Source organism: Heterocephalus glaber, unplaced genomic scaffold, assembly GCF_053883595.1.
Source record: "Heterocephalus glaber isolate CG9 unplaced genomic scaffold, H.glaber_assembly_v1.0 deba00001790, whole genome shotgun sequence".
Classification (NCBI taxonomy): Eukaryota; Metazoa; Chordata; class Mammalia; order Rodentia; family Bathyergidae; genus Heterocephalus; species Heterocephalus glaber.
The window spans coordinates 475,963-488,812 of record NW_028258473.1 but is presented as its reverse complement, the minus strand read 5'-3'; the positions used below and the strand labels follow the sequence as shown (position 1 = coordinate 488,812).

The following is a 12,850-nucleotide window of genomic DNA, read 5'->3' as shown; positions in this document are numbered from 1 at the left end:
CCTCCTTAAGGAAATATAAAAGAATTGAATTTACTCTATGTATATTATCAGCACTATGCAAGGAAAATAGAAATCAACAATGGGAGAAATTATGGAAAAGTTAAAACCTCCTGGAACATTAAAAACACACTCTTAAACAACCAGTGGTTCAAGGAAGAAGTTAAAAACTTTCTGAAAGTTAATGAAAATGACTTCTGAACTCTCTGACACCTTTAGAACACTATAAAAGGAGTTCTAAAAGGAAAATTGCAATCATTGCTCACATTAGGAAAACAGAGCAAACCCAAATAAATCTCCTTGAAAAATATTAAGATACTTGGGAAACAAGAATAAACTAGTTCTAAACCAAAATTAAGGGAATAAATTATAAAGATGAGAGTGGAAATCAAAGGAATGGTTCTTTGAAAAAATAAATAAAGAAAAAACCTTCGCCAGAGTTAGAAAAGATTCACATTGATTCAATTGTATATTAAAAAGGAGAAATCACAACAAACATTGTCAAAAACCAGAAGATACCTGAGTTCGATCCCCAGGACCAAAACAATACAAAACAAAAAAACCCAAAATAAAACCAGAAGATAGTAATGCTTTGAAAAATTATACTCCAACAAATTAGCAAATTTTGAAGAAATGGACACATTCCTAAACTCACACACATTACCAAAGGAAACCCAAGAATACATAAATATGCTTAACAACCCAATAACATGCAATGTAATCAAAACAATAATAGTTTACCAACACAAAAAACTCAAGACCTGATGGATTCACTGCTGATTTCTATAAAAACAAAGTTATTATACCACCCATATTCCTGAAGCTTTTCAAAGAAATGAAAGAAATGGAGTGCACCCAAATTCATTTATGGAAGCCAATATCACCTAGATTCCCAAACTGGGTAAAGACCCAGATAACAGCAAAACTATATGCCAATGTCTTTTAATGAATACACAATAAAAAATCTTCAATAAGACATTAGCAAGTAGATTGCAGCACATCATCAAAATGATCATAGATCATGGGCCAGGGATTTAGCTCAGTGTTGCTGCTACCTGCCTTGCAAGCACAAGGTCCTGAGTTTGATCCCCAGGTAAAAAAAAAAAATCATAGATTGTGACCAAGTAGAATTCATCCCAGAGATGCAAGTATAGTTCAAAGTATGTAAGTCAATAATAGAAGTAAATTTTGAAAAACCACATGATTATATCAATAGATGTAGAAAAAGGCTTTTGACAAACTCAAATGTCCCTTTATGATAACCCAGAGTAAAACAGGTTTACAAGGGACATATGTGGATTTGGTAAAAAGCATTTATGACTAAGTGACAGGTAGCATAATATTAAATGGGGAAAAAACTAAAAGCATCTACATTAAAATCAGAAACAAAGCAAGGATGCCCACTGTCACCACTTATATTCAATATAATACTTGACACATTAGCCAGAGGAATCAGTCTTGAAAAAGAGAAGAAAGGTACACATAAGAAAGGAAAAATTCAAATTATCATTATTTGTAGATGACAGTGTACTTTAAAAAGAAGACCCAAGGAACTCCCCCCAAAATACTTAGAACTAAAAGTCAACTTCAGCAACCTAGCAGTATATGAGAGTAACATATAAAAATGATTATCATTTGTGCACACCAATAAGGAACTCAATGAGAAGGAAATTATGAAAACAATGTCATTCACAATAGCTTCAAGAAAAATGAAATACGAATTAACATAACCAAGGAGGTGAAAGACCTCTCCATAAAAACAAACAAAAAAAAAACGAAAACAAAGCAAAACAACAAAAAAAACAACTACAGCACTCTGAAAAAGGAGATTGAAGAGGACATCAAAAAATAGTAAGACTTCTGCCACCTGCCTTGCAAGCGCAAGGTCCTGAGTTCGATCCCTGTTACAAAAAAAAAAAAAAAACCTTCAAAAAAATAGAAAGATGTCCCTTGCTCCTGGATAGGCAGCCTGGTATTGTCAAAATGGGCATACTCCCAAAATTGTTATACAGACTTGATGCAGTCCCAATCAGAGTACCAATGACATACCTTACAGACCTATAGAACACACTCCTAAAATTTATATGGAGGCAGAAGAGACCTAGAATTGCAAAAGAAATTTTGGACAAGAGAAAAATATGAGGTCTTACAATAACAGACTTGAAGGTATTATAGAAAATAATAGTGATAAAAAACAGCATGATACTGGAACAAAAACACATAATGTGTATCAATGGAATAGAACAGAGGATACATAAATATCCTCAGACACATTCAGCTATTTTACTTTTCATAAAGGGTTCAGATACATACATTGGAGGGAAGATGACATATTCAACAAGTTGTGTTCAGAAAACTAGTTATCTTTTTGGAGAAGATTGAAGCTGCACCCTTATTCCTCATTGTGTAGTAAATGAAAATAAAAATTGACCAAAGATCTAAACATTAATACAGAAAAAGTCAACCTACTGGAAGATAAAGTAGATAAAGCACTTGAGCCATAGATGTAGGAAAGAATTTTCTAAACAACATCAATTGTACAAGCATCATCAGCAAGAATCAACAAATGGGATTATATGACACAAAAAGCTTCTGTACACCAATAGAATCAATTAATAGAGTGAAGAGACAACCTACAGAATGGCAAACAATCTTTGCCAGCTACTCCTTCCTCAGAGTACTAATATCTAGACTACATAAAGAACTGAAAAAATATTCAACCATGTAAAATTAAAAACAGTGAATGGGCACGTGTATTGAACAGATACTTCACAGTGGAAGAAGTAAGGAAGGCTAAGAAATATATAAGAAATATTCGTTCTCGCTATCCACTAGAGAGATGCTAATTAAAATAATGATAAGATTCCATCTTATTTCACAAAGTGTAGCAATCATTAAGAAATCAAAAAATGCTGGCATGGGTATGTTGAAAATAGAACCCTTTCATATTGATGGTGGGAATATAAACTAATAGAATCATTATGGAAATCATTATGTAGATTTCTGAAAGAACTGAAGTTAGAAATTCCATATGATTTAGCTATCCCCCTTGTAGGTATTTTTCTTAAAGAGATTAAGATATCATTGTACAGTGATATAGGCATACTACTTTTAGAACAGCACAATTCATAAAATAGCTAAATTCTTGAAACAGCCTGTGTATGTACCAAAAGTCAACTGGGTAAAGAAAATGAGGTATCTATATATCACGGAATACTACTCACTTACAGAGAAAGGCAAATTTGGGACATTTTAAGAAAAATAGATGCACCTTTAAAATATAATGTTGCTTAAAATAAATCAGATACAGAAATTTTAAATACCATATGGTATCTCTCATCTGAGTAAGGCAAAGTCCAAACTAAGAGAGAAAGAAAGGAAAAATAGAATGAGACATGGCGATCTCTTTCTAATGGCAAGGGGTCCAGGGCACAAAAGTAGAGATCTGAGGGGAAGTGTATGAGGAAATAGGTAAGGCTGCCAGATACAAGGTTTTAATAACCTCAGTGAACATAGACATTATGTATCATAAGCATGAACTGAGATTAATAATGTCAAGAAGAATGAATGAGAGGAAAGGGGAATGAGAGCATAGGTGGGGAGTTTCAAAGGTGGCTTAATTTGGGTGTGTGAATGTGGCTTAAGGGCATGTTAACTGGGATTAAGGTTGTGATGCTCAGATTAAAGATGTCCTACTCTGGGTTTGCATGCCATCAATCAATAGGCTTACAGCCTGGATGGCATGTAAATGTAGAGAGGGAAAGCAGGCCTGCTGTGGCTTCTGCTGCTTCTGCTGCTTGCTTCTTTGCTGTCTACTGCCTGCTTGCCATGGACTGTTTCTTCTCTGCAATGCCACCCCTGCCATGCCACCCTGTCTTGGAGCCAGCCAATTATGGACTGAAACCTCAACAAACTGTGAGATGAAATAAACCTCTCCTGTTTTAACTTTGGGTTTGGCTGTTTTGTCTCAGGAATGACGAAAGTAACTAATACAGATTTTGATCCCAAGAGTGGAATCTTTTCTGTGTTGTTACCTGACCATGGGATTTAGTAGCCTTTGAAATTGGCCTGTGTGAAGGTTTAGAGATGTTGGTTGAAGAAGAACCTCTGGAATGCTGTGAGCTGAGCTTGCTGGGAAAGTCTGGACAAAGTTCAGAAGACCATAATGCTGACAGAAATGTAGCTGATAAAGATCATGCTCAACAGTCTTCAGTTAGGAACAAGGACTGCAAGATGATGTATGATATACTTTGTTAGAACATTTTTTGTGCATTTTGCCCACATCTAGATACTTTGCCTGAGCCTGATATTAAATGTGGTAGACTAATTAACCTTGCAGAAGAAATTATTAAGCATTGTAATTTTGAGGTTGTGGCATGACTACTGAAAAGAGCAAAGATCCTAGCAGAGTGATTTAAAACATTTTGGATTTGGCCCCAAAGGAAGATTGAAACTGGTACCATATCTTTTCCTATATACTATAGTAAAATAAAAGTTGATCAAAGATCTAAATATTAAAGCCAACACTTAAGCTGAAACAGAAAATTGCTAAAACTCTTGAGGACATAGGGCTGGGCAAAGACTTTTGGAATAGAATCCCATTTGTAGAAGAAATAATACCAACAATCAGTAAATGGGATCACATGAAATTAAAATGACTTTCCAGAACTAAGGAAACAACCAACAGCATGAAGAGACAACCCATAGAATGGGGGAAAAGCCCAGAGATAGATAGGGGCTTCCGGGCCACCTTTCCACCACTCCCAGCTCTTGGCCTTGATATGCATCCATTTAGCTATAAATGACTATAAATGACTGTAATTTCTCATTCTTTATGGCTGAGTAGTACTCCATTTTATAAATAAACCACATCTTCTTTATCTAGTTTCCAGTTGATGGTCACTTGGGCTGCTTCCAAGCTTTAGCTAGCACAAACTGTGCCACCAAAACCATGGGTGGACGTATATCACTGTGGTATGATTCTTTTAATTCTTTTGGGAAGATACCCAGCAGGGGAATAGCTGGGTCAAATGGGACCTCTAGTTCTAGTTCTTTGAGGTATCTCCATACTGTATTCCAGGTGTAGGGGGTGAAGGACGCACAGGTAATGGGGCAAAAATAAGTGTCAAGATACATCATGTACAGGTACAAACACCCAATGATAAATGTAAATGAATTGTATACCTAAAACGTACCAATAAAAGAACTTAAGAAAAAAAAAGTAGACCTATATCTCTCACCATGTGCTAAACTAAAATCAAAATGGATTCAAGATCTAAATATTAAAATAGAAATGCTGAATCAGCTGGAATAGAAGTTAGGTAGAACTCTTGAAAATCTTGGCGTAGGAAAAGATTCTATGAACAAAACCTCAGTTGCCCATAAAGCAGCACAAACAATCAACAAGTGGGATCTCTTCTTATTAAAAAGTTTCTGCACAGCAAGAGAAACCACCAGCAGTGTGAACAGACAACCCACAATGTGGGAAAAAATCTTCACCTGCCGTTCCTCAGACAAAGGTCTACTATCTTGAATCTATAAAGAACTTAAAAAGATCAGACCTCCCAAATTTAAAGACCCAATCCAAAAATGGGCATCTGAAATGAACAGACATTTCTCAGACAAAGAAGTAGAAATAGCAAATAAATACATGAAAAAATGTTCAACATCACTGGTCATTCAAGAGATGCAAATGAAAACAACCCTGAGATTCCACTTCACTCCAGAAAGAATGGCTGCTATCATGAAATCAACCAATAACAAATGCTAGCGGAGCTGTGGGGAAAGAGGAACCCTGCTCCACAGCTGGTGGGAATGTAGACTGGTACAACCACTGTGGAAATCAGTATGGAGATACCTCAAAGAACTAGGACTGGAAGTCCCAATTGACCCTGCTGTTCCCCTGCTGGGGATCTTCCCCAAAGAATTAAAGGAATTGTACCACAATGATACATGTGCACCCATATTCATAGCAGCTCAAATTTTAATAGGTAAAACTTGGAAGCAGCCCAAATGCCCATCAACTGGAGACTGGATAAAGAATATGTATTTTTTAAAAAAATAAAATGGAATACTACTCAGCCATCAAAAATGAGAAATTAGAGACATTTATAGCTAAATGGATGCACTTTGAGGCAATACTCTTAAGTGACATAAACAGGATTCACATGTAAATACCGAATAGTTTCTCTAGTGTGAGAAACTGCAAGTGTAATAAGGACTAAATGTATAATAGATAATGTGAAATAGGAAGAAAAGGGGCAAAGGGGAAGGGGAAGTGGCAGGGGTAGGGGAAAGGAAAGAAGGGAATGGAATTAATATGAGAAAATGAAAAAATGGAAACAAAGTCTTTGTAAATAGGGAGGGATGGAGGGGTTGAAGGGAGGGCACAGGAAGGGGGAAAAATAAGAACCAAGAGAGATTATGTAAAGGTGCAAATTTCCAATGAAGAATGTCATTATATTGTATACCTAAATTGTACCAATGATTAAAATGAATGATTTATAATACCAAATAGGAAGAAAGGGCCCAAAGATGTAGGGGAAGTGGGAGAGGCAGAGGAAAGGCAAGAAGGGAAAGGAAACATTATGAGAAATTGAAAAAATGGAAACAAAGTCTTTGTAAATAGGGAAGAGTGGGCAGGGAGTTGGGAAAAAATAAGAACCAAGATACATCATGTAAAATTAAAAGTTCATAATGATAAATATAAATGTATTGTATACCCAAAATATACCAATAAAAGCATTTAAGAAAACAAACAAACAAAGAATGGGGAAAAAATTTTCCAGCTACTCCTCAATGGATCAATATCTAGAATATAAAAATCTAGAAAGAAAATTAGAACCTCTCAATTTAAACACCCAGTAAAAAATGGCCTTCTGAAACGAAGAGGCATTTTTTAGATGAAGACATAAGGATTGCCAGTAAATACATGAAAAAATGTTCAACATTACTGGCCATTTGAGAAATGCAAATTAATTAATAATGAAATTTGATTGTATTTCAGAATACAGTCATCAACTAATCAACCAATGACTCTCATCAACAAATCAACCAGTGACAAATACTGGAGAGGATGTGGGAGAAAAAGGACCCCTTCAGTGGTGCGAGTGTAAACTGCTACAAGCATTTTGGAATTCAATACTGAACTTCCCAAAATTTATTTTTTAAGGAAATTCCATTTGACCTGGCTATTCCCATTGTAGGCATCTTCCTGAGTTAAAGACATCATATTTCATTTTATAGCAGCACAATTCATAGTAGCTAAATTTTAGAAGCAGACTGTAAATCCAACTGATGAATGGGTAATGAAAATGTGCTATTTATATACAATGGAGCACTACTCTGCCATAAAGAAGAATAAAGTTGAATTATTTGTAGGAAAATAGATGGACCTTCAGAGCATAACATTAAGTGAAGTAAGTTGTACACACAGGCTTGAATATTGCACGTTTTCTCACTAACGAGAAGTCCAGTACATAAAGTCCAAAATAAAAGATAGAGAAAATAAAAAGCAAAAATAATTATTGTAATCCTTCATGGACAATATATCAAAAGTAAAACTTCATTTAATATAATTGTGTTTCTTGTGTTTTATGTTTTTGGGCTTATTAGTCTAGCTGTTAATCTATATTTATAATTAAGTTGATAGTGACTTACAAAAGAAATAAATGAATCTGCAAAATGAGAATAAAAAAGGAGGCCAACTCAATGAAATATATAGGAAATGTAGAAATAGTTTGATCTACAAAGAAAATCAATGATATTAGTAAAAACATCTAGGCATGGAGCTGAATGCCTGTAATCCCAGTACTTGGGAGGCTGAGGCAGGAGAATTGCCTTGAGTTCTAGGCTAGCCTCTACTACATAGTGAGTTCAAGACCAGCCTGAGCTACATAGTGGAACCCTGTCTCATAAAAATATTAGTAAAAAAAATGAAAAGCCAATGAGAAAACAAAGGGAATAATGCAATCAAAATTAATCATTATTAATACAATTCATTGAGATTTAATGGGAAGTCCAAAAATTCCAGAAAAAAACATTGATATGGTGATGATTACACAGAAGTAACAGTAAAGCTATTAGAGACTAAAGCACGATTCATTCATTTTTTTTAAAAAAAAGAAAATGACATTGTAGGATGGGGATAGTTCTTAAAACTTGAGTATATTTGGGAAAAATAAAAGACCAGAAATGAAGGAAAGAGGGAACCATCTCTGCAAGAAAGGCATTAATTCTTTCTAGGGCTGGAGATTTAGCTCAGTGGCACTGTGCCTGCCTTGCAAGTGCAAGGTTCTGAATTCAATCCCTGGTACCAAAAAAATAAATAAATAAAGAAGCATTGATCCCTTCAAAAGGCTGCAGCATTTATAATTCCATTTTGTCACACTAGGCCCTACCTGTCAAAGGTTTCACTATCTTATCACTGCCACAGTGAGGATGAAGTCTATAGCGCATGAACCCTTTAAGGAGGACAAGCCACAAGTAAGCCATAGCACACCAGTACTACACTCTTAATCCCTCAATAATATAATCAACTGTAAATATATTGCAAAGCAAGTCCTTCCACCTTGTTCTCTTTTTAAGTATATTAGATATTTGTGGCTCTTCATATTTGCATGCATGTTCTTAGATTCAGTTTGTCGTAGTCCACAAAAAATTTAATAAACCTGCTGAGATTTTTATAGTGATTGCATTGAATCTAAAAATCAATTTAGTAAGATCTTACATCTTTCTAATGGTCAGTCTTTCAATCAATGAACATGATTGGAGTATTTTTGCTTTTCTGTTGTACGTGTGCTGATCCCCAAAGCACTTCCTAATAAAAGATCATCACGGTAATCTGTGACGTCCATTTTGTTTCACAGTAAATCCAACTTGGATGTTAGTTAATTTTTAATCAATTTTTAGAATTCTAGTTTATTTTTGTATATTGACTTTGTATCCAGGAATTTATTGGTCTTACTTATTAACCTTAACCATTTATCTGTGTGTTCTTTTGTTGTTGTTAATACAAGACAGGCTCTCCTAATGTAGCCCAGGCTGGCCTCAAATGAACAGCAGTCCTCCTGCCTCAGCCTCTTGAGTGCTGAGATTACAACCATGTGTTACCACACCAGGCTTTTATGGTCTTTTGAAGTTTATGGTCCACCTATACAATTAGATTTTGAAAATAATGTTATAAGAATTTATTATTTTACTTTTCAATCTGTAGCCTTTAAAAATTTATTTCTAAACTTGTTTACATATTTGAAACCTCATAGCAATGTTGAATAGAAGTTAATGATAGCAGGAATCCTTAGTGTTTTCTGGTCTGTGTTCTCTCAAATTGTGAAAACTTGGAAGGGCCACACTTCCCAAAAAGTGTTCTTAGAGGGAACACTTTCAACATTTCAGTTTTAAGTATGATGTTTGTTCATTTTTTAAAGATAAGCTTTATCAATTGTGAAAATTCTCTTCTAGTCCTACTTTAGTTAGGGTTTTGTTTTATTCATGAGTGGCTATATAAATATATTACATGGTTTTCTTGCATTTATTAAAATATATGATTTTTCTTTCTTATTCTGTAATGTGGACACACACACAGACATGTTAAAGGGTGTTATTAGAACAAAAGGAAGTTATTCCAGATGAAAGCTTGGGAAGGAATTAAAGAGTGATGAGCAGTTAAAACAGTTAACATAAACAAGGTGTGATACTGCACACCATGTAATCTCAGCACTGTGGAGGCCGAGGCAGGAGGATTAGAAATCTGAACACAGCTCAGACAATCGAGTGACTTAGTGAGACACTGATATGAAAAATTTAAAAAAATTGAAAAGGGCCCAATGTGAAAGCCACAGATACAATCCTAAGTTCTGAGAATAAAGGAGTTATACATAGGAGTAATAAAACAATAATAATGTGCGGAATAATTGGCTGTACAATATAACGGTGTATTTCACTTAGTATAATGTCATTTAGCATCATCCTTGTGGTCACAAATGATAGGATTTCCTTCTTTGTAAAAGATGAATAGTATTTTTTTATCCATCCATTGAGGGACATTTTGGTTGATACTGTATATTGGCTTTTATGAATAGTACTATAATGAACATGAGAATATAGATACCCCTTTCACCTAATGATGTCATTGCCCTTGGATATATATTCAATAGTGGAATTGAAGGAGCAAATAGTAGTTATACTTATTTTTTCATCTTTTTTCAGTAGTAGGATTAAATCCAGGGTCCTTACATTGAGCTACATCCCAGCTGCTTTTTATTTTTTAAAGTTTTTTTCTTTTTTTTCTTTTTCTTTTTTTGGTACTGGTGATCAAACTTGGGTCCTTGTGCTTGCACAGCAGACGGCGAAACCACTTAGCTAAATCCCCGGCCCAATTTTTTAAAGTTTTGAGATAGGATTTCACTAAGTTACCCAGGTTGGACTCAAACTTGTGATTCTCCTGCCACAGACTCCCAGAATACTGAGATTACAGATATGCAACACCACTCCTACCTACAATTTTTAATTTCTTGAGGAATACTGCTTTCCACAATGGCTTTACTATGTTACATTCTCATCAAAAGTATGCAAGCATTCCCTTGTCATACTCACCAATACTTGTGATCATTTAGTTTTTGAGAACAGTCTTTCAAACAGATGTTAGGTGATATCTCATTGTGGTTTTTATTTGCATTTCCCGGATGATTAGTAATGCTGAGTATTTTTTCATATACTTGTTATATGTTTTCCCTTCAATAATGACCATTTTAATTGGGTTATTTTCTTGCTATTGTTTGTGCTCCTATATTGTGGATATTGAAACCTTTTGACTATATAAATGTATGGATTGCAAATATATTCTCCCATTATATAAATTGTCTTTTCACTTTGTTGACTTTCTTTTGTTGTGCTGAAACCTTCTAGTTTGATTTAATCTCATTGTTTTATTTTTGTTTTGAGGGTCATATAAAAAAAATCATTGCCCAGATCAGTGTGATGGAGCTTTTCCTCTATGCTTAGTTCTAGCAGTCTTACAGTTTCAGGTTTCATAGTGATCCATTTTCAGTTAATTTTTGTATAAAGCGTGAAGCAAGTGTCTAACTTCATCCTTTTGCATGTAGGTGTATACTTTTGCACACAATTTATTAAAAGGATTGTCATTTTCCCATTGAGCATTTGTAGCACCTTTGTAAAAAGATCAATTGATCATAAATGCATGGATTTCTTCCTGGGCTATGTTTTCTATTGGTGTACATGTTTTTTGGTCTATGTATTTATTTTTATGCTAGTAACATACCATTTCATTACTATATCTTTGAACTAGATTCTGAAGTCAGATAATGTGGTGCCTCCAGTTTTTTTTTTTTAATTACTTTGGTCATTTGAGATCTTTTGTGATTTCATACATATTTTTGGATTGTTTGTTCTATTTCTTTGACAAATATAATTGGACTTTTGAAGGGGACTGCATTGAATTGGGTTATTTCTTTAGTTAGAATCGACAATTAAAAAATATTAATGCTCCCAATACATGAACGTGGGATATTTTCCCATTTATTTCTCTTCTTCAATTTCTTTCATCATTGTTCTATACTTTTCATTGCACTGATCTCTCACCTCCTTAGTTAAATTTATTCCCAAGTATTTGCTTATTTATTTTTTAGTAGGTATTGTCAAAATTCCTACATCTATCAAAATATTAAAATAGGACTTGAACCCCAGCACTAACCAAAAAAAAGAGTTTTCACCAATTCTACACCAAATATTTAAGGAATAACTATTACCAATATTATATAAACATTTACAGTCCATGTAAAAAAGAAACATTTTCAACTATTACAAAGACAGTATAACCTTGATATCCAAACTTGAAATAAAAGAAAATCACGTGCTAATCAGCTTAGGTGAGGGCCCCCTTGGTTGGGAAACAATATGAGGGAACAATGTAAAGGAAGTAATTGCACGCAGAAGAGAGTAATTTTGCATGCAGTTCCTTTCCTGCACAACAACCTACTCTTTTAAGAACTCACTCTGCAAGAAAATCATTAATCCCCTTCTGAGCATACCATCAAGTACTCAATTACCCCACACTAGGCCCTGCCTCTTAAAGGTTTCACCATATATTTATAGATGTAGAAGTTAAGACTCTAAATGAAATGTTAACAAAACAAATCCAGCCATATATAAACCAAGTAATACATCAGGATTAAGTGGAGTTTATACTAGGAGTGCAAGACTGCTTTAACATATTCCTGCCATTTTGACCTACTGATGGTACATGGATGACTATCCCATCAGAAAGCTTGAACTACCAGTGGTTAGCTATTTAACATCAGAAGATGGAGTTCAAATCAGAGCCGTAGTTCAGCAAGACATACAAATTATGGCCCAGTTGTGTGTGCGTGTGTGTGTATGTGTGTGTGTGTGTATGTATTGAAAGTCAAAACCAGGGTCTCATGCATTCTAGGCAAGTACTCCATCAGTGGTAATTTTTTATTTTTGATTGCAAGTATGTGTTTCATTTTCATTTTTGAAGAATACTTGGTATGGAATTCTAGGTTAGCAGTTTTTTTTTTCTTTCAGAATTTTGAAAATCCCTGTTATTGCCTTCTGGCTTTCAGTTTAACTGCTGGGAAATAACTGAAATCTTTATATTTGCTTCTCTGAAGGAAATTTCCTTTTCCTCTCACTGTTTTAAATTTTTTTCTTTGGATTTTAGCCATTTTGACATGATATATTTAAGAGTTGTTTTGTTGATGTTTCCAATGAAAATATACATAGTACTTGACTCTGTGGCTTATTGTCTTTTGCCAGTTTTTAAAAATTCTCAGCAGTCATCTCTTTCATTATTGTTTCTGTCTTATTTGCT

At 34.4% G+C, this 12,850-nt stretch overlaps 1 protein-coding gene across 4 annotated transcripts in view; it reads left to right on the top strand.

The window, feature by feature from the left end:
- Eda (ectodysplasin A) overlaps positions 1–12,850 on the top strand; it is a 424,656-nt gene that overhangs the window by 24,779 nt on the left and 387,027 nt on the right. The gene's annotated exons all lie outside the window — the stretch shown is intronic.